At 56.0% G+C, this 12,002-nt stretch overlaps 1 protein-coding gene across 1 annotated transcript in view; it reads left to right on the top strand.

Annotated features, from left to right (window-relative positions):
* The first annotated feature begins 5,647 nt into the window (after window positions 1-5,647).
* Window positions 5,648-12,002, top strand: part of LOC140386594 (guanylate-binding protein 1-like) — a 164,370-nt gene continuing 158,015 nt past the window's right edge. The window contains exon 1 of the mRNA XM_072469058.1: window positions 5,648-5,730. The gene's annotated coding sequence lies outside the window, so the exon portion shown is untranslated. The remainder of the gene's footprint in view (window positions 5,731-12,002) is intronic.

The following is a 12,002-nucleotide window of genomic DNA, read 5'->3' as shown; positions in this document are numbered from 1 at the left end:
GGATAACCTCAACTCAATCTCTTGTATCGCTTTCCCTTGAACCGCCTGATTCAATACCATTTGATCGACCGCAGCCTTGATCGGGTCCAGCGTGTCCTTTTTCAGCTCAGTGAAACAGTCCTTAAAGAACTTCATCTGCTGCTCCTTAGACCACTGAGCCACCGCTCCCTGGTCCTGACCCTCCACCATGCTGCGCCGCGATCCCAGCTCTGACTGCTTCACTCTATCCGGGCTGGGTCTTTTCACACGGCCACTTCTAGTCCAATTAGCCATACATCGGAGAGGGAATCCTTCTTAATATTGTCCACTGCACCGATCTATCCCCTAAAGTCCCAGAAAAGTCAGGAAAAAGGTCCGAAGTCTGTTCCAGACGGGAGCTATCGAATGTGCGACCTACTCCTCCATGGTCGCCACCAGGTGTCCTGCTGGTCACAACCTTGGCATCATATTTGAACTTGGAATGCGCTTCTGGCCCATCTCCACATCATTGCCTATTCCCAATATCACCCGCCTCACGCATCAACGTCTGTGTTACATCGATACTCAATTATTCTAACTTTAAAATTCATTCCTGCCTGGTCTCCAATGTTTAAACATTAGTAAACATTATGTCATCAGAATCTCACTTGTCCCTGTCTGAACTTTCACCAAATCCTGTGCAGACATCGGCCCTGTACTCACTGACCAACACTGCCTCAAAGATACACCTCAATTTCAAAATTCTCATTCTTTTAAAATCCCTCCTTGGGCACGCCTCCTCCTCCTTATCTTTATAATCCCGTTCAGGCCCAGCAACCTTCATCTCTGTAATCTCCTTCAGCCCCTACAACCCTCCTCATCTCTGTAACCTTCTCCAGCCATTACAAACCCCCCTTTCTCTGTAACCTCCTCCAGCCACAACAACCCTCCCTATCTCTGTAACCTTCCCCAGCCACAACAACCCTCCCTATCTCTGTAACCTCCTCCAGCCACAACAACCCTCCCTATCTCTGTAACCTCCCCCAGCCACAACAACCCTCCCTATCTCTGTAACCTCCCCCAGCCACAACAACCCTCCCTATCTCTGTAACCTTCCCCAGCCACAACAACCCTCCCTATCTCTGTAACCTCCTCCAGCCACAACAACCCTCCCTATCTCTGTAACCTCCCCCAGCCACAACAACCCTCCCTATCTCTGTAACCTCCCCCAGCCACAACAACCCTCCTATCTCTGTAACCTCCTCCAGCCCCTCCAACCCTCCCTATCTCTGTAACCTCCTCCAGCCACAACAACCCTCCCTATCTCTGTAACCTCCCCCAGCCACAACAACCCTCCCTATCTCTGTAACCTCCTCCAGCCCCTCCAACTCTCCCTATATCTGTAACCTCCCCCAGCCCCTCCAACCCTCCCTATCTCTGTAACCTCCCCCAGCCACAACAACCCTCCTATCTCTGTAACCTCCTCCAGCCCCTCCAACCCTCCCTATCTCTGTAACCTCCCCCAGCCACAACAACCCTCCCTAACTCTGTAACCTCCCCCAGCCACAACAACCCTCCCTATCTCTGTAACCTCCTCCAGCCACTCCAACCCTCCCTATCTCTGTAACCTCCCCCAGCCACAACAACCCTCCCTATCTCTGTAACCTCCTCCAGCCCCTCCAACCCTCCCTATCTCTGTAACCTCCTCCAGCCCCTCCAACCCTCCCTATCTCTGTAACCTCCCCCAGCCACAACAACCCTCCTATCTCTGTAACCTCCTCCAGCCCCTCCAACCCTCCCTATCTCTGTAACCTCCCCCAGCCACAACAACCCTCCTATCTCTGTAACCTCCTCCAGCCCCTCCAACTCTCCCTATATCTGTAACCTCCCCCAGCCACAACAACCCTCCTATCTCTGTAACCTCCTCCAGCCCCTCCAACCCTCCCTATCTCTGTAACCTCCTCCAGCCCCTCCAACCCTCCCTATCTCTGTAACCTCCCCCAGCCACAACAACCCTCCCTATCTCTGTAACCTCCTCCAGCCCCTCCAACTCTCCCTATATCTGTAACCTCCCCCAGCCACAACAACCCTCCTATCTCTGTAACCTCCTCCAGCCCCTCCAACCCTCCCTATCTCTGTAACCTCCTCCAGCCCCTCCAACCCTCCCTATCTCTGTAACCTCCCCCAGCCACAACAACCCTCCCTATCTCTGTAACCTCCTCCAGCCCCTCCAACCCTCCCTATCTCTGTAACCTCCCCCAGCCACAACAACCCTCCTATCTCTGTAACCTCCTCCAGCCCCTCCAACCCTCCCTATCTCTGTAACCTCCTCCAGCCACAACAACCTCCCCGATGTCTGTAACCTCCTCCAGCCCCTCCAACTCTCCCTATTTCTGTGGCCTCCTCCAGCTACTATAACCCTCCCCAACTCTGTGGCCTCCTCCAGCAGCTATAATCCTCCCTATTTCTGCAACCTCCCCCAGTCCTGCAACCCTTCTTATCTTTGTAACCACCAACTCCTACAGCCCTCCCTATCTCTGTAATCGCCTCCATCCAAGGCCTGTTTTTGGCAGAATAATGCCAGACAACACCGCCCCCTGGTGATGAAGTCTGGTACATTTATATTCCAGCAGCATTGTACACTCCCACCCGAAGTCGGTGTTGTGATGCAATAAGGAACACTCCCACCAGAGGGTGATGTTGTGCTGCGGTATGGAACATTCCCACCAGAGGACGGTGTTGTGCTGCAGTGCGGGGCTGTCCTCTGGTGGGAGGGCTCCGTACAGCCGCACAACACCGCCCTCTGGTGGGAGTGTTCCATACTGCTGGAATGTAAAAATACAGGATTTCATGACCAGAGGGTGGGTGTTGTGCTGCAGAAAAAAAATCTCAACAGAGGACGTTTGACAGGAACAGGACAAGGCCGTTCAGCTTCTCTAGCCTGTTACTAAGGATTAACAAGTGCCCTTTCAGTCCATCCAGTTACAAAGCAGCAGTGAGGCACGATCAATTTGGCTGGAGACGAAGTTGAATCCAAACTGAGGCTTTATTAGTATCAGAAGTGTGGCCTCCCACAGCAGCTGACGAAATGGCTGCGAGCTGAAGGCCATGCATATTTATAACCCGGCTCCTGGGCGGAGCTAGTATGCAGGGCCCCAGGTGAACCTGTAGTGCAGGTTCTACCGTACAACCCTTAATATAAGAGCACAGTGGTTTACCACATTCACCCCCTGTTAAAATTGAGTCTGGCGGGGGTGGTGGATAGTATATACAATTCGCAATCTTTAATATTTACAGAACGGTAAAAAAAATGTCTCTGGTCATCCGGCTGGCCGGTCAGAGGTTCAGCCGGTCCGGCGCCTTGATGATCCTCTGGGATCGACAAAGTGGAGCCGGCGATGTTGGTGCTGTCGTGGTCGAAGTTGACTCTGGGAGCATGCTGAAATCCTCTTCATCAATGGGGGTGGGCAGGGGGAGGACGGACAGTCCTAGAGGGAGTGATGGGGGCGGTGGGGGAGGGGAGGGTGGCGCCGGGGGCGACGGGGGTGGTGCGGGGGTGGAACCTGCTGGTGCCAGGTCTCTGAGGGAGACGGTATCCTGGCGGCCATCGGGAAACGCCACGTAGGCGTACTGTGGGTTTGCGTGGAGCAGGTGCACCATTTCCACCAACGGATCCGCCTTCTGGAGCCGCACATGTTTACGGAGAAGCACGGTTCCCGGAGCTCTGAGCCAAGTTGGGAGCGATACCCCGGATGTGGACTTCCTGGGGAAGGCAAAAAGACGTTTATGCGGTGTACTGTTAGTAGCAGTGCAGAGTAATGGGCGAATGGAATGTAGTGCATCAGGGAGGACCTCTTGCCAGCGGGAGGCCGGGAGATTTCTGGACCATAGGGCCAGCTGGACGGCCCTCCATACCGCCCCATTCTCCCTTTCTACCTGTCCGTTTCCCCGGGGGTTGTAGCTCGTCGTTCTGCTGGAGGCGATAACCCTGCTGAGCAGCAACTGGCGTAGCTCATCACTCATGAATGAGGATCCCCTGTCACTGTGGATGTAGGCGGGGAAGCCGAACAGAGTCAAGATAAAATTAAGGGCTTTAATGACGGTGGGAGACCTCATGTCGGGGCATGGGATGGCGAAGGGAAAACGGGAGTATTCATCGACCACACTGAGGAAATACGTGTGTCGGTCGGTGGAGGGGAGGGGGCCTTTGAAATCCACACTGAGGCGTTCAAAGGGGCGGGAGGCCTTCACCAGGTGCGCACGGTCCGGCCGGTAGAAGTGCGGTTTGCACTCCGCACAGACCTGGCAGTCCTTGGTGATCGTCCTTACTTCCTCGACGGAGTAGGACACATTTTGTGCCTTAATGAAGTGGTACAACCAAGTGACCCCTGGGAGACAAAGGCTGTCGTGCAGGGTCCGGAGTCGGTCTACTTGTGCGCTGGCACATGTACCTCGGGATAGGGCGTCTGGGGGCTCGTTGAGTTTGCCAGGGCGTTACTTAATCTCGTAGTTATAGGTGGAGAGCTTGATTCTCCACCGCAAGATTTTATCATTTTTGATCTTGCCCCGCTGCGTGTTGTTAAACATGAAGGCTACCGACCGTTGGTCAGTGAGGAGAGTGAATCTCCTGCCGGCCAGGTAATGCCTCCAATGTCGCACAGCCTCAACGATAGCCTGGGCCTCCTTTTCGACGGATGAGTGCCGGATTTCGGAGGCATGGAGAGTGCGGGAAAGGAATGCCACAGTCCTGCCTGCCTGGTTGAGGGTGGCGGCAAGGGCGACGTCCGATGCGTCGCTTTCTACTTGGAAAGGAAGTGTTTCGTCTAAAGCGTGCATTGTGGCCTTGGCAATATCAGCTCTGATCCGGACGAAGGCCTGTTGGGCCTCGGCCGTCAGGGGGAAATGAGTGGACTGTATTAGTGGGCGGGCCTTGTCCGCATAGTTTGGGACCCGCTGAGCGTAATACGAGAAGAACCCCAGGCAGCGTTTGAGGGCCTTGGGGCAGTGGGGGAGGGGAGCTCCATGAAGGGGCGCATGCGGTCGGGATCGGTCCCCAGAACTCCGTTCTGGACCACGTAGCTGAGGATGGCTAAGCGGTTTGTAAGGAACACACACTTCTCCTTGTTATACGTAAGGTTGAGGAGCATTCCGAGCATTGTCTGGCCTCTTTGAATCTGTCTATATATATGTTTCTGGAACATACCTCTTCATTCACCTGAGGAAGCAGCAGCGCTCCGAAAGCTAGTGACATTGAAACAAACCTGTTGGACTTTAACCTGGTGTTGTAAGACTTCTTACTGTGCTCACCCCAGTCCAACGCTGGCATCTCCACATCATTAATATAGGAACACAGTGGTTTACCACAAGCAGGGTGAGGACATACAGACCCTTGAACCCGTTGCACAGGAGGAGTATGCCTTTCAGACTCTTGGACCTGTTCCCTCGTTCGATTTGACCAGAGCTGATCTGCATATCACTCCATATTTCTGGTCCTGTATCCATTAATTGCTCTACCCATTACAAATCTATCAAGTTCAGTTTTAAATTTTGAGTTAACACTCCCACCCAACAGTTAAAGTGTTAAGTGTGGATAACACGAGGGCTGTGACTGCATTGTCGAGTCACTGGATAGCTGAGTCACTGCTGAGTTATGTTTATGGGAGCGTGAGCTGGAAATGTGACTCAGGCTAATCAGGAACAAAGTGGCACAGATCTGGGAGTGGTGACATAAACAAGAGAGGCGGTCAGGCAATTTAAGGAGAGAGAAGCCAGGTAAACATTTACAGGTCTCTGACCTTTCATCAGAACTGAGAAAGGAGAGAGAGTTTAAACTTTCTTGTGAAGTACAGGTGGGGGGAGTGAGATCAGAAGGAGATACAGGGACTGAGAGAGAGAGAAAGAGGGACAGAGAATGAGAAAGAAAGAACGTGAAAGATAGAGGGTAGAGAGAGGAATAGAGACTGAGTGAGAGTGGGGCCAAGTCAGAAAGAGCAATAGACAGAGAGAGAGAGAGAGAGGGTCAAGAAGCAAAGAGGGCAGAAAGCGAGATAGTGGCAGAGGGTGAGGGCAGAGGTAGAGGAGCACAGACAGACAAGGCCAGAGGGAGGAGGCTAGGTGGTGGATAGAGAGAGAGAGAGACAGAGTCATAGGACGAGCATGGTGAGAGAGAGATAACAGAAACAAAATGAGATTAGAGTGTGACAGCAGGAGGTGGTGGGTGTATGTGGCAGACAGAGAGGATGGTGTCAAAGAGGGAGGGGGCACAGAGAGAGAGTACCTTGAAAGAGAAAGTGGAGATAGAGGGAAACAAACATTGAGGATAAAGGGAGAGCGGGGGATCTGGAGGGAGACAGGGAGAGAAGCGGACATAGAGAGTTCAGTGACAGAGGGAGCTTGGGATAGGGTATGTGATGGTGAGAGAGAGGCAGGCTGAGTGAGAGAGAGTGCGGCAACATAGAGAAAGAGGGTCACCTAGCGAGGGAGACAGCAGAGCGGCAGAAAGAGAGCACGGAAGAGGGAGCGAGAGAGGGACAGAGACAGAGTGCAGATGGGGTGATTCTTCATCACCTCGGGTGTTGTACAGGGTCCACCATTCAGGATCTAGGTGTTTACAGATGTGAAATTTAAAGTTACAAATGAGGGTGCAATGAGTTGAAGCAAAGAACAGATAAAGGGAACAAAACGACTTGTGAATCATCATTGAATTATACAGGAAGGGGATAACTGAGCAAGTAAGTTGACATGAGTTAGTCTGTGTGGGGACTGGGGGAGTTAGTGAGTGTGTGTGGGAGGGGGACTGGGGGAGTTAGTGAGTGTGTGTGGGAGGGGGACTGGGGGAGTTAGTGAGTGTGTGTGGGAGGGGGACTGGGGGAGTTAGTGAGTGTGTGTGGGAGAGGGACTGGGGGAGTTAGTGAGTGTGTGGGAGGGGGACTGGGGGAGTTAGTGAGTGTGTGTGGGAGGGGGACTGGGGGAGTTAGTGAGTGTGTGTGGGAGGGGGACTGGGGGAGTTAGTGAGTGTGTGTGGGAGGGGGACTGGGGGAGTTAGTGAGTGTGTGTGGGAGAGGGACTGGGGGAGTTAGTGAGTGTGTGGGAGGGGGACTGGGGGAGTTAGTGAGTGTATGTGGGAGAGGGACTGGGGGAGTTAGTGAGTGTGTGTGGGAGGGGGACTGGGGGAGTTAGTGAGTGTGTGTGGGCGGGGGACTGGGGGAGTTAGTGAGTGTGTGTGTGGGAGGGGGACTGGGGGAGTTAGTGAGTGTGTGTAGGAGGGGGACTGGGGGAGTTAGTGAGTGTGTGTGGGAGAGGGACTGGGGGATGTCATGATATTCAAACACACACATCATGATGGACACACCAACAGGCAAATCAGAGCACACAACACCACAACCAATCACACACAAGGACACCAACCACATAAAAACCACGAGCACGACACCTAGTGGTCAGTAGGTCTGGGGACAAAGACACGGACAAGACCTGTTACTAGATCACAAACAGGGAATCCCCACGTGCAGAGTGTCAAGACAAAACTGTACAAAGAAAGTTTAAATAAAATAGCGTTGTACCATATACAACCGTGTTGGCTCATCTGTGTGTCAGAACGCCCAACACCACAGGGGAGTTAGTGAGTGTGTGTGGGAGAGGGACTGGGGGAGTTAGTGAGTGTGTGTGGGAGGGTGACTGGGGGAGTTAGTGAGTGTGTGTGGGAGGGGGACTGGGGGAGTTAGTGAGTGTGTGTGGGAGGGGGACTGGGAGAGTTAGTGAGTGTGTGTGGGAGGGGGACTGGGGAGTTAGAGTGTGTGTGTGGGAGAGGGACTGGGGGAGTTAGTGAGTGTGTGTGGGAGGGGGACTGGGGGAGTTAGTGAGTGTGTGTGGGAGAGGGACTGTGGGAGTTAGTGAGTGTGTGTGGGAGGGGGACTGGGGGAGTTAGTGAGTGTGTGGGAGGGGGACTGGGGGAGTTAGTGAGTGTGTGGGAGGGGGACTGGGGGAGTTAGTGAGTGCGTGTTGGAGGGGGACTGGGGGAGTTAGTGAGTGTGTGTGGGAGGGGGACTGGGGGAGTTAGTGAGTGTGTGTGGGAGAGGGACTGGGGGAGTTAGTGAGTGTGTGGGAGGGGGACTGGGAGAGTTAGTGAGTGTGTGTGGGAGGGGGACTGGGGGAGTTAGTGAGTGTGTGGGAGGGGGACTGGGAGAGTTAGTGAGTGTGTGTGGGAGGGGGACTGGGGAGTTAGAGTGTGTGTGTGGGAGAGGGACTGGGGGAGTTAGTGAGTGTGTGTGGGAGAGGGACTGGGGGAGTTAGTGAGTGTGTGTGGGAGGGGGACTGGGGGAGTTAGTGAGTGTGTGTGGGAGGGGGACTGGGGGAGTTAGTGAGTGTGTGGGAGAGGGACTGGGGGAGTTAGTGAGTGTGTGTGGGAGGGGGACTGGGGGAGTTAGTGAGTGTGTGTGGGAGGGGGACTGGGGGAGTTAGTGAGTGTGTGTTGGAGGGGGACTGGGGGAGTTAGTGAGTGTGTGTGGGAGGGGGACTGGGGGAGTTAGAGTGTGTGTGTGGGAGGGGGACTGGGGGAGTTAGTGAGTGTGTGTGGGAGGGGGACTGGGGGAGTTAGTGAGTGTGTGTGGGCGGGGGACTGGGGGAGTTAGTGAGTGCGTGTGGGCGGGGGACTGGGGGAGTTAGTGAGTGTGTGTGGGAGGGGGACTGGGGGAGCTAGTGAGTGTGTGTGGGAGGGGGACTGGGGGAGTTAGTGAGTGTGTGTGGGCGGGGGACTGGGGGAGTTAGTGAGTGTGTGTGGGAGGGGGACTGGGGGAGTTAGTGAGCGTGTGTGGGCGGGGGACTGGGGGAGCTAGTGAGTGTGTGTGGGAGGGGGACTGGGGGAGTTAGTGAGTGTGTGTGGGCGGGGGACTGGGGGAGCTAGTGAGTGTGTGTGGGCGGGGGACTGGGGGAGTTAGTGAGTGTGTGTGGGCGGGAGACTGGGGGAGTTAGTGAGTGTGTGGGAGGGGGACTTAGTGAGTGTGTGTGGGAGGGGGAGTTAGTGAGTGTGTGTGGGAGGGGGACTGGGGGAGTTAGTGAGTGTGTGTGGGAGAAGGACTGGGGGAGTTAGTGAGTGTGTGGGGGAGGGGGTCTGGGGAAGTTAGTGAGTGTGTGGGGAGGGGGACTCGGGGAGTTAGTGAGTGTGTGGGGGAGGGGGACTGGGGGAGATAGTGAGTGTGCGTGGGAGGGGGACTGGGGGAGTTAGTGAGTGTGTGTGGGAGGGGGACTGGGGGAGTTAGTGAGTGTGTGTGGGAGGGGGACTGGGGGAGTTAGTGAGTGTGTGTGGGAGGGGGACTGGGGGAGTTAGTGAGTGTGGGGGAGGGGGACTGGGGGAGTTAGTGAGTGTGTGTGGGAGGGGGACTGGGGGAGTTAGTGAGTGTGTGTGGGAGGGGGACTGGGGGAGTTAGTGAGTGTGTGTGGGAGGGGGACTGGGGGAGTTAGTGAGTGTGTGTGGGAGAGGGACTGGGGGAGTTAGTGAGTGTGTGTGGGAGGGGGACTGGGGGAGTTAGTGAGTGTGTGTGGGAGGGGGACTGGGGGAGTTAGTGAGTGTGTGTGGGAGAGGGACTGGGGGAGTTAGTGAGTGTGTGTGGGAGGGGGACTGAGGGAGTTAGTGAGTGTGTGTGGGAGGGGGACTGGGGGAGTTAGTGAGTGTGTGTGGGAGGGGGACTGGGGGAGTTAGTGAGTATGTGTGGGAGGGGGACTGGGGGAGTTAGTGAGTGTGTGGGGGAGGGGGACTGGGGGAGTTAGTGAGTGTGTGGGGGAGAGGGACTGGGGGAGTTAGTGAGTGAGTGTGGGAGGGGGACTGGGGGAGTTAGTGAGTGTGGGGGAGGGGGACTGGGGGAGTTAGTGAGTGTGTGTGGGAGGGGGACTGGGGGAGTTAGTGAGTGTGTGTTGGAGGGGGACTGGGGGAGTTAGTGAGTGTGTGTGGGAGGGGGACTGGGGGAGTTAGTGAGTGTGTGTGGGAGGGGGAGTTAGTGAGTGTGTGTGGGAGGGGGACTGGGGGAGTTAGTGAGTGTGTGTGGGAGGGGGACTGGGGTGTTAGTGAGTGTGTGTGGGAGGGGGACTGGGGGAGTTAGTGAGTGTGTGTGGTAGAGGGACTGGGGAGTTAGTGAGTGTGTGTGGGAGGGGGACTTAGTGAGTGTGTGTGGGAGAGGGACTGGGGGAGTTAGTGAGTGTGTGTGGGAGGGAGACTGGGGGAGATAGTGAGTGTGTGGGGGAGGGGGACTGGGGGAGTTAGTGAGTGTGTGTGGGGGGTGACTGGGGGAGTTAGTGAGTGTGTGTGGGAGGGGGACTGGGAGAGTTAGTGAGTGTGTGTGGGAGGGGGATTGGGGGAGTTAGTGAGTGTGTGTGGGAGAGGGACTGGGGAGTTAGTGAGTGTGTGTGGGAGGGGGACTTAGTGAGTGTGTGTGGGAGGGGGACTGGGGGAGTTAGTGAGTGTGTGGGAGAGGGACTGGGGGAGTTAGTGAGTGTGTGTGGGAGGGGGACTGGGGGAGTTAGTGAGTGTGTGTGGGAGGGGGACTGGGGGAGTTAGTGAGTGCGTGTGGGAGGGGGACTGGGGGAGTTAGTGAGAGTGTGTGGGGGAGGGACTGGGGGAGTTAGTGAGTGTGTGTGGAAGAGAGACTGGGGGATTTAGTGAGTGTGTGTGGGAGGGGGACTGGGGTAGTTAGTGAGTGTGTGTGGGAGGGGGACCTAGGGAGTTAGTGAGTGTGTGTGGGAGGGGGACTGGAAGAGTTAGTGAGTGTGTGCGGGAGGGCGACTGGGGGAGTTAGTGAGTGTGTGTGGGAGAGGGACTGGGGGAGTTAGTGAGTATGTGTGGGAGGGGGACCGGGGGAGTTAGTGAGTGTGTGTGGGAGGGGGACTGGGGGAGTTAGTGAGTGTGTGGGGGAGGGGGACTGGGGGAGTTAGTGAGTGTGTGGGGGAGAGGGACTGGGGGAGTTAGTGAGTGAGTGTGGGAGGGGGACTGGGGGAGTTAGTGAGTGTGTGTGGGAGGGGGACTGGGGGAGTTAGTGAGTGTGTGTGGGAGGGGGACTGGGGGAGTTAGTGAGTGTGTGGGAGGGGGACTGGGAGAGTTAGTGAGTGTGTGTGGGAGGGGGACTGGGGGAGTTAGTGAGTGTGTGTGGGAGGGGGACTGGGGGAGTTAGTGAGTGTGTGTGGGAGGGGGATTGGGGGAGTTAGTGAGTGTGTGTGGGAGAGGGACTGGGGGAGTTAGTGAGTGTGTGTGGGAGGGGGACTGGGAGAGTTAGTGAGTGTGTGTGGGAGGGGGACTGGGGGAGTTAGTGAGTGTGTGGGAGGGGGACTGGGAGAGTTAGTGAGTGTGTGTGGGAGGGGGACTGGGGGAGTTAGTGAGTGTGTGTGGGAGGGGGACTGGGGGAGTTAGTGAGTGTGTGGGAGGGGGACTGGGAGAGTTAGTGAGTGTGTGTGGGAGGGGGACTGGGGGAGTTAGTGAGTGTGTGTGGGAGAGGGACTGGGGGAGTTAGTGAGTGTGTGTGGGAGGGGGACTGGGGGAGTTAGTGAGTGTGTGTGGGAGAGGGACTGGGGGAGTTAGTGAGTGTGTGTGGGAGAGGGACTGGGGGAGTTAGTGAGTGTGTGGGAGGGGGACTGGGGGAGTTAGTGAGTGTGTGTGGGAGGGGGACTGGGGGAGTTAGTGAGTGTGTGGGAGGGGGACTGGGGGAGTTAGTGAGTGTGTGTGGGAGGGGGACTGGGGGAGTTAGTGAGTGTGTGTGGGAGGGGGATTGGGGGAGTTAGTGAGTGTGTGTGGGAGGGGGACTGGGGGAGTTAGTGAGTGTGTGTGGGAGGGGGACTGGGGGAGTTAGTGAGTGTGTGTGAGAGGGCGACTGGGGGGTGGGTTAGTGAGTGTGTGTGGGAGAGGGACTGGGGGAGTTAGTGAGTGTGTGTGGGAGGGAGACTGGGGGAGTTAGTGAGTGTGTGTGGGAGAGGGACTGGGGGAGTTAGTGAGTGTGTGTGGGAGGGGGACTGGGGGGGTTAGTGAGTGTGTGTGGGAGGGGGACTGGGGGAGTTAGTGAGTG

Source organism: Scyliorhinus torazame, chromosome 12 (assembly GCF_047496885.1).
Source record: "Scyliorhinus torazame isolate Kashiwa2021f chromosome 12, sScyTor2.1, whole genome shotgun sequence".
Classification (NCBI taxonomy): domain Eukaryota; kingdom Metazoa; phylum Chordata; class Chondrichthyes; order Carcharhiniformes; family Scyliorhinidae; genus Scyliorhinus; species Scyliorhinus torazame.
This window is presented reverse-complemented; position numbering and strand designations above follow the sequence as displayed.